We start from the raw sequence: 19,394 nt of genomic DNA, 5'->3' as shown, positions 1-19,394 counted from the left end.
AATTTCTGAAAGTACATATTTATAAGTAGATAACCCAAAGATCAGCCTTTATCCTGTTTATTTCTTCCTACTGACCATCAATCTAAGTGAGGTGGTCAGGGGTCAGGCTCAGAGACCAGTAGCTATAGCAGTAGAGAGGCTCTTACTGACCAGCCGGATAGGTATACAAGCAGCTCACCCTGGTGGATGACACGGGCTGACTTGAGGTGTGGGATCTAAGCAGTAACCGGTATTCACCAGAGCTGCTGATGGTGGAGATGGATTTTGCTGCATCTTAGTTATTGGTCGGGGTCCTCAGGATCGTCCCACCGATAGATGAGTAAGTCTGGGTCCAGTAGCAAATAAAGCAGGTAGGGATCCAGCAGAAGCGTAGTCAGTAGTCAAAGCAAAGGTAGGTAGCAAGTGGTCACAATTTGGGATCAAGCAGAAGCGTAGTTGAGGAACAATCCAACGGTTGGTAATGAGTGGGAGTGAAGATACAGATGGCAAGTGATAAAAGTGAGATATTTGCTATAGGGAGCACAATAATCTGGCAAACAGGAAGTGCAAAGGCATGGCTTCAATAGGAAGTTTGTGGGAGGAGCAAAGGGTTCAAGGTTCAAGAGAACCAAAGCATAAGGCGGGATTATCCAATAGTTCAGCCAGGGAGCTGTCCAGCATCTCAGGTGGCTCAGCAAGAAGAGACATTGCCATACATAGCAAAGGTTGAAGGTTTAGATGTAGGTCCTAAGGGTAACAGGTCAAAGAAAGTGCCAAATGAAAATTCTTCAGGAGTCCAAAATCTATATTGGTCAACTAGTTACAGCAAGCAGGGCAGAAGACAGCCAGTGTGTTTCAGGGGCCACATAATCCTCATTCTTAAGGACTGAGTAAAATGGCAGACCTAGGCAGACTGTTCTACAGGCAGAGTATGTTATAGATAACAGTCAGTGCTGCTGTTCACAGCGAAAGTGGTAAGTGCTTGCCAGCCCCAATGAAGGGGGATTGTGTGGATCCAAAAAGTGTTTGGTGTCTCTTGCCCAATTGTTTTCATTTGGTTCTCCCTTTGACCTATTGCACTTGTTTTTCTTGATCTGGGTGTGTCATGGTTATGCAATAGAGTTTTCTCTGTCAGCTTACCTGTCTCCATGTGTTCATCTCTAAAGACCAGCTGCCTGTCACCTGACTGGTTTTATAACCTCTCCTCTAAGCATGGCCCCACCCCAGGCCCTATCAGGGAACCCTATATTAACCTGTGCACTGCAAGCCAGCAGTGCTGATCAACCATTGTGTGTTAGCCTCCGTGTGTACTTGCTGTGTTTCCTACGTCTGATTCCTGTTACCGACTTTGGCCTGTTCTCGACTCTCCCTGTCTGCTTGTTCTTGACCTTTGGCGTGTTATGTTTATTCTTGTCTGCTAGTCGCCCTAACCTTTGGCTTACCCCTTACTTCCCTGTCGTTCCAGCCTGCTGCCTCCTTCCTCTTCTCCTGTAGTCTATGGTGAGCGTGAGCTGTGAGACCCTGGGGGCCGCGACCTGGAGCCAGACTGCGGCGCAGTCCATCCTCACCACTAGAGGCTCTGGTGAACACCCACTGGCTGTTAGACTCCGCGCCCTGGGGAATCTATGCTCTAGCTCCCACTGGAAACCATGTTAGTTATCCTGTAGACCTGCTTCCTGAACTTTCCAGGGTTCAATCCACAGCAGTCAGTCCTAGGGTCCACTACCTTAGTGGTGCATTCCTGATCCCAATGGTGTTCATCTGTCACCTAGCCTCAAGGTGACCTGACAGGGTGTATGTTCCTTCCTGGTGGGGGGTGGTTGGAATGGTTGGTTGGGTGGTTGGAACTCAAATGCATATTTTTAATATCCCCTAAATGCAAGCCTAAACAGTCCCTTAGGGTTTACATACCCTTTAAAGTAATACTAAAGGCTAATTTTTTCCTTTGTTTTAAAATAAAAAAACGTGTTATACTTACCTGCTCTGTGTAATGGTTTTGCACAGAGCAGCACTAATCCTCCTCTGGTCCGCCGCTGTCACTCCTGGCTCCCCCCCCTGCTGAGTTGCCTCATAGCCGCTTGCTATGGGGACACTCATGCATGCTCACTCCTGAACCCTGCTCTGTGTGTCCATAAGACACACCCCTTGCTCCCTCATCATTGGCTCTTATTGACAGCAGTGGGAGCAAAGGACTCCTGCTGCTGTATCTAAATGAGCCAATGAGGGAATGAGGAACAAGAGGGAGCCAATGAGGGAGTGAGCCTCAGCTCTCGGGCACATCGCTGGATCAAGATCAGGCTCAGGTATTTATTTAAGAGGGCTGGGGGGAAGCTGTATGTTGAAGGTTTTTTACCTTACTGCATAACACCTTCTGCCTTTAGAACCACTTTAACTTATTCTAAAACGTGTTGTAAAGTTACCCGGCAACTCTCTAACATAATATTTAGCCAACCCAAAACTAATATGTTTGTGCAAGGGAGCTGATAGAGATGTTCTCAAATCTAAGAGTACACCAGTCTTTCCACCCATCCCCCCATTGCTGTAGCAAAATGTCTAAATTCTGGTTCCATCAGATCTTTAGGTTGGAGTTTCCAAGAGACAGAAGAACCCTATGGCTGGTTCCACCTACAAATGCCTGTCCATAACTAAAATATTTTTTGAGTGGACTGACCCTAGAACTGGATCAGTCTTTACACCCAATGTCTCATTGCTGTAGCAAGGTGCTTGAGATTCTGTGGATGGTTTCATCAGATCTTTAGGCTGGAATCTTGAAAAGACAGAAGAATCCTATGGGTGGTTCCACCTTCAAATGCCTGTCCATAACTAAAATATTCTTGAGTGGACTGACCCTAAAACTGGATCAGTCTTTACAGCCAGTGTCTCACTGCTGTAGCAATATGCTTGAGATTCTGTGGGTGGTTTCATCAGATCTTTAGGCTGGGGTCTGGAAGAGACAGAAGAACCCTACGGGTGGTTCCACCTTAAAGTCCCTGTGTAGAACTAAAATATTTTTGAGTGGGCTGACCCTAAGGCTGGGTTCACACCATCCCCGCATCCTTCGCATAGCAGGGGTCCGGTGCGTGCTGGTTCACTGTTTCAGGTCCGATTTCAGCCCGAATTTTGGGCTGAAACGGACCAAAAAGGCACATATTTTTCCAGCAAAATGCACCGGACCTGCTGCGGAGATATGTGAACCGGCTCTATAGCGAGCCAGTCACATTCTCCTGCTATGCGAATTGAATGCGGAAAAAACCGCATCCAATTTGCATAGGTGTGAACCCAGCCTAAAACTGCACGGCTTACCTGAGGTCACAAAATTGTTGACCATTTCAGAAACCGAGCATAGACTTTATGATTTCAGTTACCACATATCCTTGCTTTCATGAAGCTGCCGAGTATATTTTATAACTGCTGAATATATTTTCTATGTAATTGTTCCATAATGAACTCCGTGCCGAGAAATCTGGCATTGGCCTCGTTGCCAGCACTTCCGACGTTTTCATATATTGCACGGTGTCAGAATACATTTCAGCTCTTCCCTCTGTTGAGTTATTACAGTGGAATCTTGCACCAGATCATAACGGTTCAGTTTACGGCCCAAGTGTAGATTGGTTGATACCATTTATTTTTGTTCCCTTTCATTTATATGCATCCATTTTTTTCAGGATGGCACTTTGAGAATGAATATGGCGGGGGCATCTGAGGTCAGAAGGAGTTTTTTTTTTTAAATGAGTTGAGACAAATTAAAAATTTTAAAAAGCAATTCCAGGCAACAAGTGAAATCGGTCATGCTATTTAGGAAACTCTATACGTGGGCTAAAGTCAGAGATTTCAGTTATGCCGCGTACACACGGTCAGACTTTTCGACCGGACTTATCCGACGGACGCCGACGGACCAAATCCGGCGGACAATCCGATCGTGTGTGGGCTTCACCGAACCTTCAGCGGACTTTTCCAGTCGCAAATCTGACGGACTTTAGATTTGGAACATGCTTCAAATCTTTGCGTCGTAACTCCGCCGGACCCAGAAATCCGCTCGTCTGTATGCTAGTCCGACGGACAAAAACCGACGCTAGGGCAGCTATTGGCTACTGGCTATCAACTTCCTTACTTTAGTCCGGTGTATGTCATCACGTACAAATCCGTCGGACTTTGGTGTGATTGTGTGTAGGCAAGTCCGGTCGTTAGAAAGTTTGTTGAAAGTCCGCCAAAAGTCCGCCGAAAGTCTGTCGGACGGGCTGTGAGACTTTTGTAGCTGAAAAGTCCGACCGTGTGTACGCGGCATTACTGTACCTGACTATCAATCCAGAGAGCACCTCACAAGTTCATTTGAAGAATACTTCCTGAAGTCTGTCCTGTAACCTCTTTCTGTTTCCTAAATTAGCTTTATTTTGAATCCTTTGCCAATTTGGAATAAATAGCTTGTTAGTGGACATCCTGTGCCATCTTCCCTTTTTTCTTGGAGAGATCCTCATCTGTAAATCCCAGCTCTACATCTTCTGTCTTGGGTGCTCCATTCTTGAACTGCTGCAGTTCAAAGTGTGAAGTAAATCTGTGGTTTAAAGTGGAGCATGAGATTGTATTTGACCAGATGCGTTCCTGGAAATGACGGCTCTGAAAATGGAAGTGATGAAATCTTCATCTCTTCCAGGAAGATCATGGAATGGGTGTTCCCCCCCATCTCCTCTCTGGACAGCCATCACAATTGCTTACCACTGTCTGGTGCTCCCCAGAGAAACAGGAGAGCCTGGGAACCACTGCGGGTGGAGGCGTGGTGGGGGAGTCCTGCCCAGTGCTGTAAAAGTGATCACTTTTACATGAAAGCCGGCTGTAAAAAAAATAATACTGATGTAGCACCCTCCTAGTTAGGTTGTTAGGATGTTAGGTAAATGTTGTTCTTTTTGGCTCCTCTATAATCAGTGGAGCAGCATTTCATTGCTTTAGACTGTTCTGGGTTTCACAGGCTGCGGGTTTGATTGCTCTCCCCTGCTTTCCAGAGATTTCTAGAACATAGGTGGTTGAGCTAGGCAAATGGGCAATTTGAATATTTATTGTGCTGCAGCTTACCTCCCAACTTTTTGAGATGGGAATGAGGGACACCTATCAGCAAAAGTGTGCAGGCATTGGATACACCCCTTGCCATGCCCCCTTAAAGGAGAGTTGTACAAAAAATAAGATTGGTTAAACCCACAGGTGCTTTTTTTTTACCACTATTATTCCTTTATACTGGCTTTTGGAATTTACAAATGCAGCAATTTAGAAACTGGGTGAAATGTTCAGCACTGGGAAACACCTTTTGATAGATAAAAAGTGCATTTTATATACAACTATATAGATCAGACCAAAATGAGGGACAAATGAGGAGGAAAGAGGGACAGAGGGACAATCCTCCAAATCAGGGACAGTCCCTCGAAATCACGGACAGTTGGGAGCTATGCTGCAGCCAGTAGGTAGCTGGAAAGCACATACCGTATATACTCGAGTATAAGCCGAGTTTTTCAGCACATTTTTTTGTGCTGAAAGTGCCCCTCTTGGCTTATACTCGAGTCAAGCACTTTTCTGCCTCAAAAAATTTAATTTTTCAAACCAAATTTGGGGCCCTGTATCTCGGGGCTACTTGGTGCTAGGAACCCCAAATTTGGTGTGCAAACCAAATGGAACTAGCACTACAACATATCCAAAGTGGCCCTGACATACGGGGCCCCAAAGTCGGTTCAGAAAATGTCAAGCACTTCTGCAGCAGAGAATGACATTTTCCAAACAGAATTTGGGGCCCCGTATCTCGGGGCCACTTAGTGCTAGGAACCCCAGATTTGGATATGTTGTAGTGCTAGTTCCAAATCTGGGGTTCCTAGCACTAAGTGGCCCCGAGATACGGGGCCCCAAATTCTGTTTGGAAAATGTCATTCTCTGCTGCAGAAGTGCTTGACATTTTCTGAACCGACTTTGGGGCCCCGTATGTCAGGGCCACTTTGGATATGTTGTAGTGCTAGTTCCACTGGGTTTACACACCAAATTTGGGCTTTCTAGCACCAAGTGGCCCCGAGATACAGGGCCCCAAAATCAGTTAACTGTGGCCATCTGCAGCAATGTCATTTCGGGACACTTTGGGTCCAGAGACCCCAAATTTTGGCTGCAGCTAGGGGGGCATCTAGGAACCCTTAACTACTGAATGTGAAGTTCGGGGGACCAATTGGCTGCAAATGGGCACAGTGAGGCTGCAAATGGGCATTGTTGACCCTCTTTTCCACTTACAGTAGCTGCGCATTTCTCACCCTAGGCTTATACTCGGGTCAATAAGTTTTCCCAGTTTTTTGTAGTAAAATTAGGTGCCTCGACTTATATTCGGGTCGGCTTATACTCGAGTATATACGATAAATAGTCTGAGGCCTAGTTTAGTCCTATGTCCAATCGTGCATGGGGTGTTACTAGCCTGAGGGGCTCTGCCTCTTTGGGCTGAAGGCTGGAGTTTCCTACATGTTCATCAAAGTCTCGCATGTGGCACAGCTGGGGGGGGTGCTACACCTGGAACGATCCAGTCCACATAGTCTCACTAGAAGGCATCTGGAAGAAGCTGAATGGGCACAGCTGCTCCCCTGGCCTTGTGAGTGCTGACTTTACAAGATCCTGGTGACTGTGTGCTATTGGGATACCTGAGCCAGGCAAGTTGTCCCTACCTCTGGTCTTGGCTAATCTCTGGTGGGAGAACCATACTTTGAAGTTTAGTAGAAGATTTGTCTCTGGAGATTGCAACATAGAGAAGTGTGTCCTCCTGTTATTAGTAATGGTCCTGGAGCCTGCTCTTTGTGTCAGTGTGCCTGGACTTTGCTTCGCAGCATCTGCCCTAGGGGGGGAGAATTCTTGTCAGGAATTGTGAAGTGACTTTGCCTTGTTATGCCATCATCAACCAGCAGTCCTTATGGGGGGGGACTGCTACACCAGGATCATGGCTGCAGCTTCTGTCACGATCCTGGTATAACTTTTTGTTGATCGGTATGTTTATATATGTACGCCAAGCAGCAGGCACTTAAAGCTCTCTCTCTTCTTCCTGTTCTCTCTCCATTATCTCTCTATTTCTTTCATTTTCTACTCTCTTTCTCTCTGATTCTCACTTCATCTCACTCTCGAATTCATTGTCGTCTCTGTCTATGGCTGGGGTCATCTTCACATCATATGTAGTTATACCTTTCCAAGTAGATGCAAGGTGGTCGCCATCTACTATTAAGTAACCATGTTTATTCTGCATGAGCAGGTCTTGATTCATCCTAGATCACAATGCAACATAACAGAAGCCGAGAAAAAGTCTTCTCCATTGAAACCGCAGTGCTGCATAATGCATCGATAAGAAAGAGCCATTAAAGGGTGCTCTGACACAGCGCACGTAATGCAGTCCATTTTTTTTTTCATATTATCACCCTCAGAGCAAACAATATGAACATCTAAGAAATAGCCACAGGATATGTAAATGTTAAATAGCCCAGCTAACATCTACTGGATGCAGGAATCATGTAGTATAGCATATGATGGGAAAGATAAACAGAGCAGAAGAGCAGTCATACTAATAACTGCACCTGCTTGCTTACTGACTGGGAGCCCCCTCCCCGGCCTTCACATGCTCCCCTGGAGGTTCCATAACTGAACGCTATTGGCTGGAAGGTGCTTATGTGACTGGAAATGTGCTATGCTCAAGATGGTGGAGGGTTTGGCCTCAGCAGGTGGGATTGTGTTCTAGAGGGGCTGGAGTGGGGGATAGGGCCTTGGCCACCAAAATCAGCCAACCACAAAGCCTCTCTTACATGGGGTTTTGTCAAACCTCAACTGCTAGTGTGAATGAGCTCTCAGACTTGTAGCGGTACCCCTGTAGGGGCTGCTAAGTGATGTCGCCCCCCTGTCACCCTGCCCGGCCCGGCATTCCATTCCCAGACACTCCAAGACAATGAACAGTCTGTTGGCTTTGTTTTTGTTGTTGTATTGAGGGAATTCAACTTGGATGGGGTATGGGAAATATGGGATGCCCAGTGGAATAATAGCAAGGTTGCTAGGGACAACATGCCCTTTGTACACTTCCTCAGACTACTCCAGCACAACTCTTCACTTCCTATCAAGTGGTTTGCTCCATCCCTCCTGGATGTCGCTTCCTATTTAATGGTTCCAGGAACAGCTAGCACATGGTGGTTAGACCTGACACTGGCTCAGCCAGGCCTAAGTAACTTGCCCTTTGCAGGCAGGGACCGTGGGCCCCTATAGTGTAGCAGAAAATGTGGAAAATCTTGTTAATGCTAGCTGTTCTTCTGGTGGACTACTGTTCCCAGTCAGTCCTCATCAGGCCCTGCCAGCCCTCCAGGCTGCAGCTGGCCGACTTCACTGCCCATTACATTGCAATCCTCACTACTGGCTCCACACCCAGCTCTGACTGTTTCCTCTCAGTCCTCTCTGGCATGCTTCTCCAGTACTCCTGACTGCACATGTCACTCACCAGCCCTCCTGCCTGCAACCGGTGGTTCCCTCCTGAAGACTTGCCCAGAGGTTTTAGCTCCTGCTGTCCTCTCTGACTCCTCTTTGTGCCTCCTGATCAGATTCTTCATGAGTTCTTGAAGGGTTCCGTCCTGCACCCGAGTCCCAAGCCCAAGGTCACCCCCCCAGACTGGGAAGCTCCCTCAAAGGCCCAGACAGCCTAGTACTCCATCGTCAGTTCTTCCACCTGACAAATCCTCCCCAGCTAGGTTAACTCTAGCTATTTCAAGGAGACCTGCCCCCTGCCAATCCTAGTTGGGGATTGGTTAGGGCTCCCTGCGATGCCCCAGACAGCTCCACCTCTTTTCCCTTCCTCTTCTTCTAGAAGCCTCTAGAAGAAGAAGGGAGGTAACAGTGAGGTGATACTGTCTGTGAGTCATAGCTGCTACTCTGAGCCACTCCCAGCCCACACAAACCAAAACAAACAGGAAGCTAGGCCTTCCCAAAATGTGCCTACACTTACCAAAAAAAAAACTACTTTAGCATATACCTAAGTAGAGGTTGCTACAACCTCTAAATGTAGCATTTACGAAAAGATCCATCATGCTTGAATCTGCTGAGCAGAAAACACCGCCAGTCACATGCTGCACCTAGGAATCTGACAGGCTTCCTTTGTCCACAGTAGGAAGGTAAACCTGAGAACCCATATACAGAGTTAACGCCACTCTAGTCACGAAGAGGTAAAAGACTCATGGGTGATTTTTCTTGCCAATGTCCTCCAAAAACTGCCTTCATATTCTTTATTTAGCCGAAAATCCCCGGCACAGAGCAGTTCAGGTGCGAGTAGCCTCCTGTGGATTATGTGAACTTTGCAGGAGGCATGCTAACTCCTTCTTTGTATCCATCATAGTGAACCTCAGGATGTGAACCGCTCTCAGTCACTGATGACAAGAATTTGCAGAAAGACACATTTTTTCGGTGCATAATGGAACCTTCTCACCTTGTGGTGTTCTCTCGGCGGACCTGACCTTCTCTTATTACCATGCTAAGCGGCTGTTGGTTTTGCATTTGTGATTGCACGGGCGCTCACAATATTTAATGCTGGCATAAAATGGTAGATTGCTTTTTGTTTGAGATATATTTCCTTAAATATTCTCTCTAGATTACATTATAAATGCCGAAATGTCTGTCGGAGGTTCTTTTGTACGCGGTTAATGCAAAAATATTCTGCATACATTATCAATATTTTTCTGTTGTGTGATGCTTGGTGGGAACGTAATTTGATTTAAGTGTTTAGTTTCGGCTGATAAGTTAACACAAATGTTTTAGTTTTTATCTGCCTCCGTCAGCTATTATTTTTACTTGGCAGGCTAATACGAATATCGCAATGGATTTTTTTCTCCCTTGTTTCATAAGCCGGTTGTGATCTGATACTTCTGTCTGGAGTACTTAAAGATAACATATAAAAGAGAAGCTCAGATAAGGTGCAACTTTGAGTAGAAAGTATGGTGTGTGAACAGCTATTTATACATCTGCCTTTTATTTTTAATTAGGTTTGGATGACAAAGACTCTTCTACAGCAGGTTAGGGTCTATAATGTCCTAGTTTGACAAATTCCCTTGTGATATTGCAGGGCTTCGCACAGGCGTAGGGCTTCATGGTGGGTTCAAACCAGCCAGGAAATACTGTTTCAGGGCTTGATGGCCACTTTTATTTAAAAAGAAAGTAAAAGTTTAAAAGTATCTGCAGCATTACCCTCAAAGGGGTTTCCCACAGCACTTCAAAACCCAACAGCAAATCATTATTAAGTCTCCTGGCTTCTCTTTGCAGTACCATCATACAGGCCTCAAGCTTAGGCCTTTCCTCTGGCCCCTAAGACCATTTTGCAGCACCACTGTGCTCAAGTACAACACTCAGTACCCCTCTTGCTCTCTCTTTTTTGTAGCTCTCTGCTACTCTGTCCCACGCCCTGATCCCTGTGTGGCGGACCTCCTGTCTCCAGGGTGGGGCCTCAAATGACTTCTAGGTCTTTGATTATAATGGCTGTGCACACCAACACACTTAGCTTCCTGTTCTCCAGTAAGACCTAGACACAGGGATAGAGATTCTTCCCTCCCAAAGCTCTTCAAAGTCTCTGGATTCCAGAGCCCAATCCAGGAGTTACAAAACCTGGTGGCAGGGTCTGAACCTGCAACCTCTGCTGTGTCTGGTGGTATCTCATCTTGCTGAGCCTCCTGGGATGCTGGACAGCTCCCTAGACAATTCCTTGAACAATTTTGCCTTGAATCATGTTTCTCACGAACCTTGAACTCGTTGCTCTTCCCATGAACTTCCTATTTTAGCCATGTTTTTTGCAATTCCTGTTTGCCAGATTGTTGTGCTCTCTCCATCCAATATCTTGTTCTTGTCATTCCTGCTGTCCTCCATATCTTCACTACCACTTGTTACCGACCTTTTGGCTTGTTTACTGACTATGCTTTTGCTTGATTCCTACCTGCTATATCTGCTACTGGACTCCGGCCTGCTCACCTCCTGGTGGGGCGATCCTGAGGACAATGACCTGGTACTAACACACAGAAAAACCCATCTCCGCCATCAGGAGCTCTGTTAAACACAGACTTAGACCCTGCACCTTGGGTGAGCCCACGTCATCCACCAGGGTGACCTGCTTGTGTACCTATCCTGCTGGTCTCCAAGCCTGACCTTGACACCAGGAGAAACCTGAAAAAACACAATTTTCTCTGCTTCTAACACCATTGCAGGGCCTAGTACTGTCACACCCTCTGTCCCTCTACATTCCCTCTGATTGTCAGGTCTGGCTCAGCCCTTCCTTCTCTGAGCTTGCCGCTCAGCTGTCGGCTAATTGCCAGCTCTCATCTCTCTCCACAGTTAACCAGCTGTTGTGGACCTGCTCGTCAGTCCCGCCTACTTAAAGATCTCCAGCTCACTTCATTCCTGCCTTCGCCTTGGTCACATCACAAGAAACTATCTCCTGCATTCCTGTTTAAAGACTGGCTTTGCTGACGTCCCTTCTGGCTCCTTATCCTGCTTGCTGTTCCTATACTTGGATCCCTGACTTCTGACCTGGCTGATTACCCGATCTGGTTACTGGACTCTGGCTTGGCTGACTACCCAATCCAGTTACTGGACTCTGGCTATGCTTTGACTACGCTTACTCTATTTACCTTTTTATTTTTATTAATAAACAAGTGTGATTTTACTGTACTTCTGTCTCGGTCTGGTTCATGGTTTCTGACACTGATATATAAAATCTCTATTATAGAACTTTTCTAGACACATTGGTTGTGACCAAGCCACTATGAAAATGGTTGGAAGATTGACACAGGGTTCGCTCATGTACAAAGTGCGGGTTCCCGAAGTGTTGATTTTAAGTGGAGAAAACTGTTGCTACTTTTCCGGATGACATCTAGACATCACCTTAACGGGTGCTGCATTTGCACAAGCTTCAAAGGGCGCTGGAGAGCCCTTGTAAAATGCAGAGGGGGAAAGGGGCCCTTAGAAGAGGTCCGATGGGTCGCCTCTTTCAATGCAGTTAGCAGGTCATTGAATTCCAAATGGACCAGAAACCAATTCTCAGGGGACAGGAAATCATTAGGACGCGGACACCCCTTCCAGCAGTGCCAGATGACTTACAGCTTGCTTGTTGTGTTAGAACTGCGACAAGCCAGGTCTGTCGAACATCTCAAAGATAATATGGAAATGCAGAGGAAGAGCCGAGATCTCCGTGTACTGAGATGTTGTAGTCATGATTCAGGACATAAAATTCTTTTGCCTAATTAGTCACAGGAGTAAAACAGAGGGATTGTTAGGCTGGATGGATTTGCCAATCCTGCATATTTCAGGAGGAGTTATAGGTGTCAGACTTTGCTAAGTCGGGGGGTAGTGGGCGAAGTGGCATTTATTTCCTTCTTTTATCGCCCTCTGAGGGGGTCTCTGTCAATGATTGCTTCTCTACCAGGCATGTGTGGTGAGGTCAGTGGCTGGTGAGGAGCTGGCTAGTATCAGAGCCAAATACACACAGGTTATATACGCCGCGATCGTTAGAGGAAGAACAATAATTCTAGCACTAGACCTCCTCTGTAACTCTAAACATGTAACCTGTAAAAAAATTTCAAAGCGTCACTTATGGAGATTTCTAAGTAGTGAAGTTCGGCGCCATTCCACGAGTGTGCGCAATTTTAAAGCGTGGCATGTTAGCTATCTATTTACTTGGCATAACATCACCTTTCACATTATACAAAAAAATCGGGTTATCTTTAGTGTATTTTTTTTTTTTTTTATATATATTCTTGAAAGTTTTTAGCCAAAAAAAAAAAAAACACGTTTGAAAATCGCTGTGCAAATACCGTGTGACATAAAAAGTGGCAATGACCACCATTTTATTCCCTAGGGTGTCTGCTAAAACAATATATAAAATGTTTGGGGGTTCTGAGTCATTTTCTAGCAAAAAAATGATGATTGTTACATGTAGGAGAGAAGTGTCAGAATTGGCCGGGGTTGCAAGGGGTTAATTACCATAAGTAATATACAAATAATTATTATATATTGTTTTTTAAGGTCATTTACGATATTTTCAAAATCTGTACTCAAGCAGGTGGCTTAACGGACAAATTACCGAAGTTTGAAGTTATAACTTCCAACCAGTAATTTCACAGTAAATAGATAAATAATAAATGATTATCTTATCACATATAGCATAATAATATATGATTTCGCTTGTACCTTTTTCAGCAGCAGCAGATTCTCATTCTCCCTCTTAACTGTGTGAGAATAACATGGGATTGTGGGTAAATCATACCCATAGACCCATGCTTTTTCCTTGTAGTTAGGGGGACTGGGCTGGAAGGGGGCATTTGTCTTTTAGACACGCCCGCTTCTATGACACTGCAGTGAGAGGCGTGCCTCCACGGCAGCATTTTTACTGGACAGTTGGGGCTAATGGTACTTTACCATTGGTCCAAGACTCCAAGCTGTCCATTGAGCTCAGTGCCTCTGACAAGAAGTGAGGAGAGGCGCTGTGAGCTCATCCTCTCAGTCTGCTGCAAACAGAGTGTGCCAGCTTGTATTTACACTGGCCGCCCTGAATGTAGCTTCGGACAGGCTGATCAAGGAGCCCCATATCTCCGGAACCATAGCTTGTAGGTAGGGCTGGGGAAAAAATCGATTTAAATCTTGAATTGAGATGAGAGGTCAAATCGATTCAAAATTTAAGCAAATCGATTTTTTTAGATTTTTTTTTTTTCCCCGCTGGTCCTGAAGAGCTGCGGGCAGGAGTTTTTAGGCGAGGCTGCGGCTTCGGCCTAGTCCGCGGCTTCTCCCCCCATTTTTTGAAGGCCTTCCCCTTTGCTTTTTTTATGCATTTTTACATTGGAGTTAAGCCATCCAGGACTTTTGTTCTCTCTTTTAAATTTATTACCCAATGGGATGCATTGGCTAATGCCCTTATTTAATATGCTCTTAAAGCAAACCCATCTCTGCTCCGTGTTCTTTGTTCCTAAGATTTTTTCCCAATTTATGCCTTATAACAAGGTTCGTAGTTTAGGGAAGGTGACGCTTTTGAAATTCAGTGTCTTTCTATTCCCTTTATGTTTCCTATTTGTGTGATTTATACTGAAACTAATTGAACTGTGATCACTGTTACCTAAATTGCCCCGTATTTCCACATCCGTGATCAGGTCTGTATTGTTGGTAATCAGTAGATCCAGTAATGTTTTATTTCTAGTTGGTGCGTCCATCTGACCATTGAAATTTTCCTGCAAGACATTTAGGAACTGGCGAGCCTTAGATGAATGCGCGGTTCCCTCCACCCAGTCTATGTCTGGATAATTAAAATTCCCATTATGATAACACTTCCTATCCTTGCTGCTAATCCAATTTGTGATAGGAGATCCGTCTCCACTTCCTCCCTCAGGTTAGGGGGCCTATAGCATACTCCCAGTATTATTTTCCCCTTAGCTTCCTCCCTTTGGAGCTCTACCCATAAGGATTCCACCTCCTCTCTAGCTCCCTTAGTGATGTCATCTCTCACATTCACTTGTACATTATTCTTAATATATAGGCATACCCCTCCCCCTTTTTACCCTCTCTATCCTTGCGATAAAGGGTATACCCTTGAATGTTTGCCAGCCAATCATGAGAGCTGTTGAACCAGGTCTCTGAAATTCCCACAAAATCCAAATCCTCCTTGTAAAACAGTATCTCTAGTTCCCCCATCTTGTCCGCCAGGCTCCTGGCATTGGTGAACATGCCACGTAGTTTAGACCGGTCGCATATTATCCTCTTATTGGGTGTTCCGAGATTGCAACTAGGACTTGCTACTGTACTTACCTTGGGTTTATGTGCTTTGGTCAACCTACCTCTAATGCCCCCAATACTACCCTCTGGAATATGTTCCATGCTGGCTATCTCTACCTCTGGACCCTCCCCCTCTGTGACCTCAGCTCGTCGAGCTACGACCTTCGAAGCTTGATATTTTTTTTTTTTTTAATGTTCATGGCAGGTGAGGCTCTGCCTCATCTGCCTCTCCTGACTGCACGTCCCTGATCTTTACTAGATATTCCATTCCCATCTGCAGCTAAAGTCACCTCCCTTATATCCCATTAATAGTGGAACATTTATCTCGGGAGGAGGTCAGACCCGTGACACCCACTTTTAAAAGCAAATTTACTATATCTATATATAGATAACTATATATATCTATATATAGATATATATACTGTATACACCTGTACACTGTATATGATATACAATTGCTACACCAGTCTTATAATTCATATTTTAATTGAATATTATTAAAAATTCTCTTTACTTTTCAATCTGCAGCTGCTGTAGTTTTCTGTAAAATACAATATGGCCACATGGAGGTGTTCTGTACACAGGAGGTATACAGAATGCCATCCTAGAATGTAATTTCCTGCTTGTGTGATTGGCTCACTGATTTTCCCAGAAGTCTGCACTAAGATAAGTCAGATTTTGGGCATCCCCTGCAACACAAATGTCATTTTTGGTTAATCCTAAAGGGAAATCACGTCTAAAGGAATGCAGACCCTGCCACTTTCTTCATTAGAATCTTAAGGGTGCAGCAGCTGATTGATTAAAATAAAATCATTCACATTCATTCACTTGGACACAGAGAAGCAAACAGCGATTTCTTCAGAATAATAAAAGGTATGAATCTGCAACACAGTGCATTACAATCCCTGCAATGTACACAGAACACCCAGAGGGGAGGGTTTTACAAAAGTGGAGTTACTCTTTACAATTTTTTTTTTTTTACATTTATTTAGTTTACTGGTTTTCAGCCTAGGCCAAATGATGTCATAAATCCCAGGAGTCTTACTACTTTCTCGGCTAAGCACACCCTTCTGCCTTTAGGCGACCCGTTAAATTTGGTAATGGAAGTCGCGTTCCGTCGCCGCCGTCTTGGTACACCCCTCACTTGTCCGCAGTAAGGCTAGTTAGAAATCGGAAAGCGGACATCTTTTTTCCCCCCTGAAGTCTTGCATTTGACACGTATTTTCACCAGTAAACTGAGCTTATATACTGAAATACAATATTTTGAAATCTGTCAGACTGTTTTGATGTTGAATTCTAAAAGCAGCGGTGTTCTGTCAGATTAGAACACGTGTGAGATCCGCAAGCTTTGCCGCTGCTTTTCAAATTCAACATCAAAACAGTGTCACAGATGTCTAAATACTGTATTTCACAATATAAGCTCAGTTTACTGTTAAAAATAAGTGTGAAATGCAAAACTCCGGTGGGTGTAAAAAAGATGTCGGCCTGCTGACTTCTAACTGTAGCCCTACTGCAAATGAGAGCGGGTGTGCCAAGATGGCGGCGACAGAACGTCACTTCCGTTACCAGTTTTGACGGAACACCTGCATGGCTGAGCTAAGGGCAGATGGCTTCCAAGAAGTAAATGCTACATAGATCATCTAACCTTACTCAAGATGGCCATGGCTCGAAATGCTAGGGGGGTGTTTTTCAAAGTAATTTGGATGGATGGAGACATGGATGGATGGATGGATGGAGACATGAATGGGTGGATGGAGACATGGATGGGTGGATGGAGACATGGGTGGATGGAGACATGGATGGGTGGATGGAGACATGGATGGGTGGTTGGAGACATGGATGGATGGAGACATGGATGGATGGAGACATGGATGGATGGAGACATGGATGGATGGAGACATAGATGGGTGGATGGAGACATGGATGGATGGATACATGGATGAGTGGATGGAAACATGGATGAGTGGATGGAGTCATGGATGGGTGGATGGAGACATGGATGGAGACATGGATGGGTGGATGGAGGCATGAATGGATGGAGACATGGATGGGTGGATGGAGACATGGATGAATGGATGGAGACATGGATGGGTGGATGGAGACATGGATGGGTGGATAGAGACATGGATGAATGGATGGAGACATGGATGGGTGGATGGAGACATGGATGGGTGGATGGAGACATGGATGGGTGGATGGAGACATGGATGGGTGGATGGAGACATGGGTGGATGGAGACATGGATGGGTGGATGGAGACATGGATGGATGGAGACATGGATGGGTGGATGGAGAAACAGATGGAGGAACACATGGATGGGTGGATGGAGAAATGGATGAATGGGGACATGGATGGGTGGATGGAGACATGGATGGATGGAGACATGGATGGGTGGTTGGAGAAATGGATGGATGAGGACATGGATGGGTGGATGGAGACATGGATGGGCGGGGGTTTTCTTTGAATACTAAAAATACATTAAATAGCGTTTTCAGTTTGTGGAGCTCAGATACAGTTTAGTTTGACTTTAAATACAATATCAAACTGACTTTGCTGTAATGTCATAGAATATTTGATGCTGAAATTATGATTAAGCAGGTGTTGGGATAATAAAATCTGACATCAGTAAACCGCCAAGTCAGAATTCCAAAGTCACATAAGCTGTGACTTCACTGCAGAAGAGATTTATATCATTCATCTCCAGCTTTTATTTAATATTAAGTCAACACTGGCTGGAAAACAATATACTCTTCACTTTTTTATTGTAGGAGAGTTGCTGTGAAATTACTTATACATTAAATTTCAGCTTTTCTCTGTGTAATATATAAATTTATATATACAGACAGCATAGGGCTAGAAGAGGACTTCACCTATAATAAAAAGAAAATATATATATATGTATACCAATTAGCCATAGCAATATGACCACCCACCTAATATTGAGTAGGTCCCCTTTTGCTGCCAAAACAGCCCTGACCAGTCAAGGCATGGGCTCCACTACACCTCTGAAGTTATGATGTGGTATCTGGCACCAAGTTGTCAGTCCTTTAAATCCTGTAAGTTGGGAGTAGTGTTGGGCGAATGGTTTGGACTGAGCACGGGGGGGGTTCAACCCATCTCTAGTTGGGAGGTGGGGCTTCCATGGACAGGACTTGTTTTTCCAGCACATGCCACAGATGCTCAATTGGATTGAGATCTGGCGTATTTAAAGACCAGATGAACACCTTGAAGGCACCACCTTCCTCCATTGTTATGTGCTCCGGTTCTGATGCTCACATACCCATTGTGGGTGCTTTTGGCTGTAGACACGGGTCATCATGAACACCCTGACCGGTCTGCGGATACACAGCCCCATACACAACCAATTGCGATGCTCTGTGTGTTTTGACACCTTTCTACCCAAACCAGCATTGAGCTAGTCATTTGAGCTCCAGTAGCTTCTATTGGATCTGACTACACAGGCCAAGCTTCCCTCCCCACCTCCATCAATGAGCCTTCCCTCTCCACCTCCATCAGTGAGCCCCCCCCACCCCAATCAATGAGCCCCCCCCCCCACCTTCATCAGTGAGCCTCCCCCCCCCATCTTCATCAATGAGCCTTCCCTCTCCACCTCCATCAATGAACCCTCCCTCCCCACTTCCATCAATGAACCTTCCCTTCCTCCTCCATCAATAAGCCTTGGTTGTCCATGACCCTGTCACCAGCTGCCCGGTTCTCCTTCCTTGGAGCACTTTTGGTAGGTCCTGACCACTGCAGATCGAGAACATCCCACAAGAGATGCAGTCTTGGAATTGTTTTGACCCAGTCATCTAAACATTACAATTTGGTCCTTGTCAAAGCCCTCAGATCCTTACACTTGTCCATTTTCTCTGCTTTCAACACATCAATTGCAGGGACAACATGTTTACTTGCTTCCTAATATATTCCATCCACTTTTCAGATGCCATTGTAACCAGGTAATCAGTGTGTGTGTGTGTGTGTGTGTATATATATATATATATATATATATATATATATACTGTATATATCCTGCTTTCTATCCTCTTACCTAAGTTCTTTAAGAGCTGACTGGGAGCATTCCTTTCCTCCATCGATGTGGAGATTTCTACTTTCATCTAATATTCATCTGTATTGTGTCCCTCTCCTTGTGGATGCAGACAGAGAGCCGCACTTACACTTTTTCTGTTGGCGGAATGTGCGCCTTTTATATGTATGAGAGCCGGAGCTCGGGGAATGTGTGCGCAGATGTAATCCCCGGATTCCATCTTGTTCTAATGACATTTCGCTGTGGGCAGAAGGTTCCAGGAGGAGTGCATTGCCCTTGTCTGTAAAAGGGAAGCTGCGGCTTATGTCCTATGTTTTCTTACACGTGTACTCTATATATAAGCCGAGTCAACTCTACCTCACTTTGCCGCCTCCACTCCAGCAGTATGAAATGTACTGAAGCTATAAAAGTCTCTTCCACTAATTATTCATGTTCTGTGAAGGGTTCACACGCCAATAACTAGCAGGAGAAAAAAAAATGAGACCTGCCTTGGTGCTGGTTAGCAATGCAGATGAGAGCCTTTCGGGGACGGTGATAGCATGATAACATTAATTGTACAGTCGTTGACATCTTTTGATAGAAGCTCAAGAGGGGATTTGAA

General features: G+C 45.1%; 1 protein-coding gene across 4 annotated transcripts in view; it reads left to right on the top strand.

Annotated features, from left to right (window-relative positions):
- CRTAC1 (cartilage acidic protein 1) overlaps positions 1-19,394 on the top strand; it is a 951,030-nt gene that overhangs the window by 105,554 nt on the left and 826,082 nt on the right. The window lies entirely within an intron of this gene.

Source organism: Aquarana catesbeiana, linkage group LG08, assembly GCF_042186555.1.
Source record: "Aquarana catesbeiana isolate 2022-GZ linkage group LG08, ASM4218655v1, whole genome shotgun sequence".
NCBI classification, from domain to species: Eukaryota; Metazoa; Chordata; class Amphibia; order Anura; family Ranidae; genus Aquarana; species Aquarana catesbeiana.
This window is presented reverse-complemented; position numbering and strand designations above follow the sequence as displayed.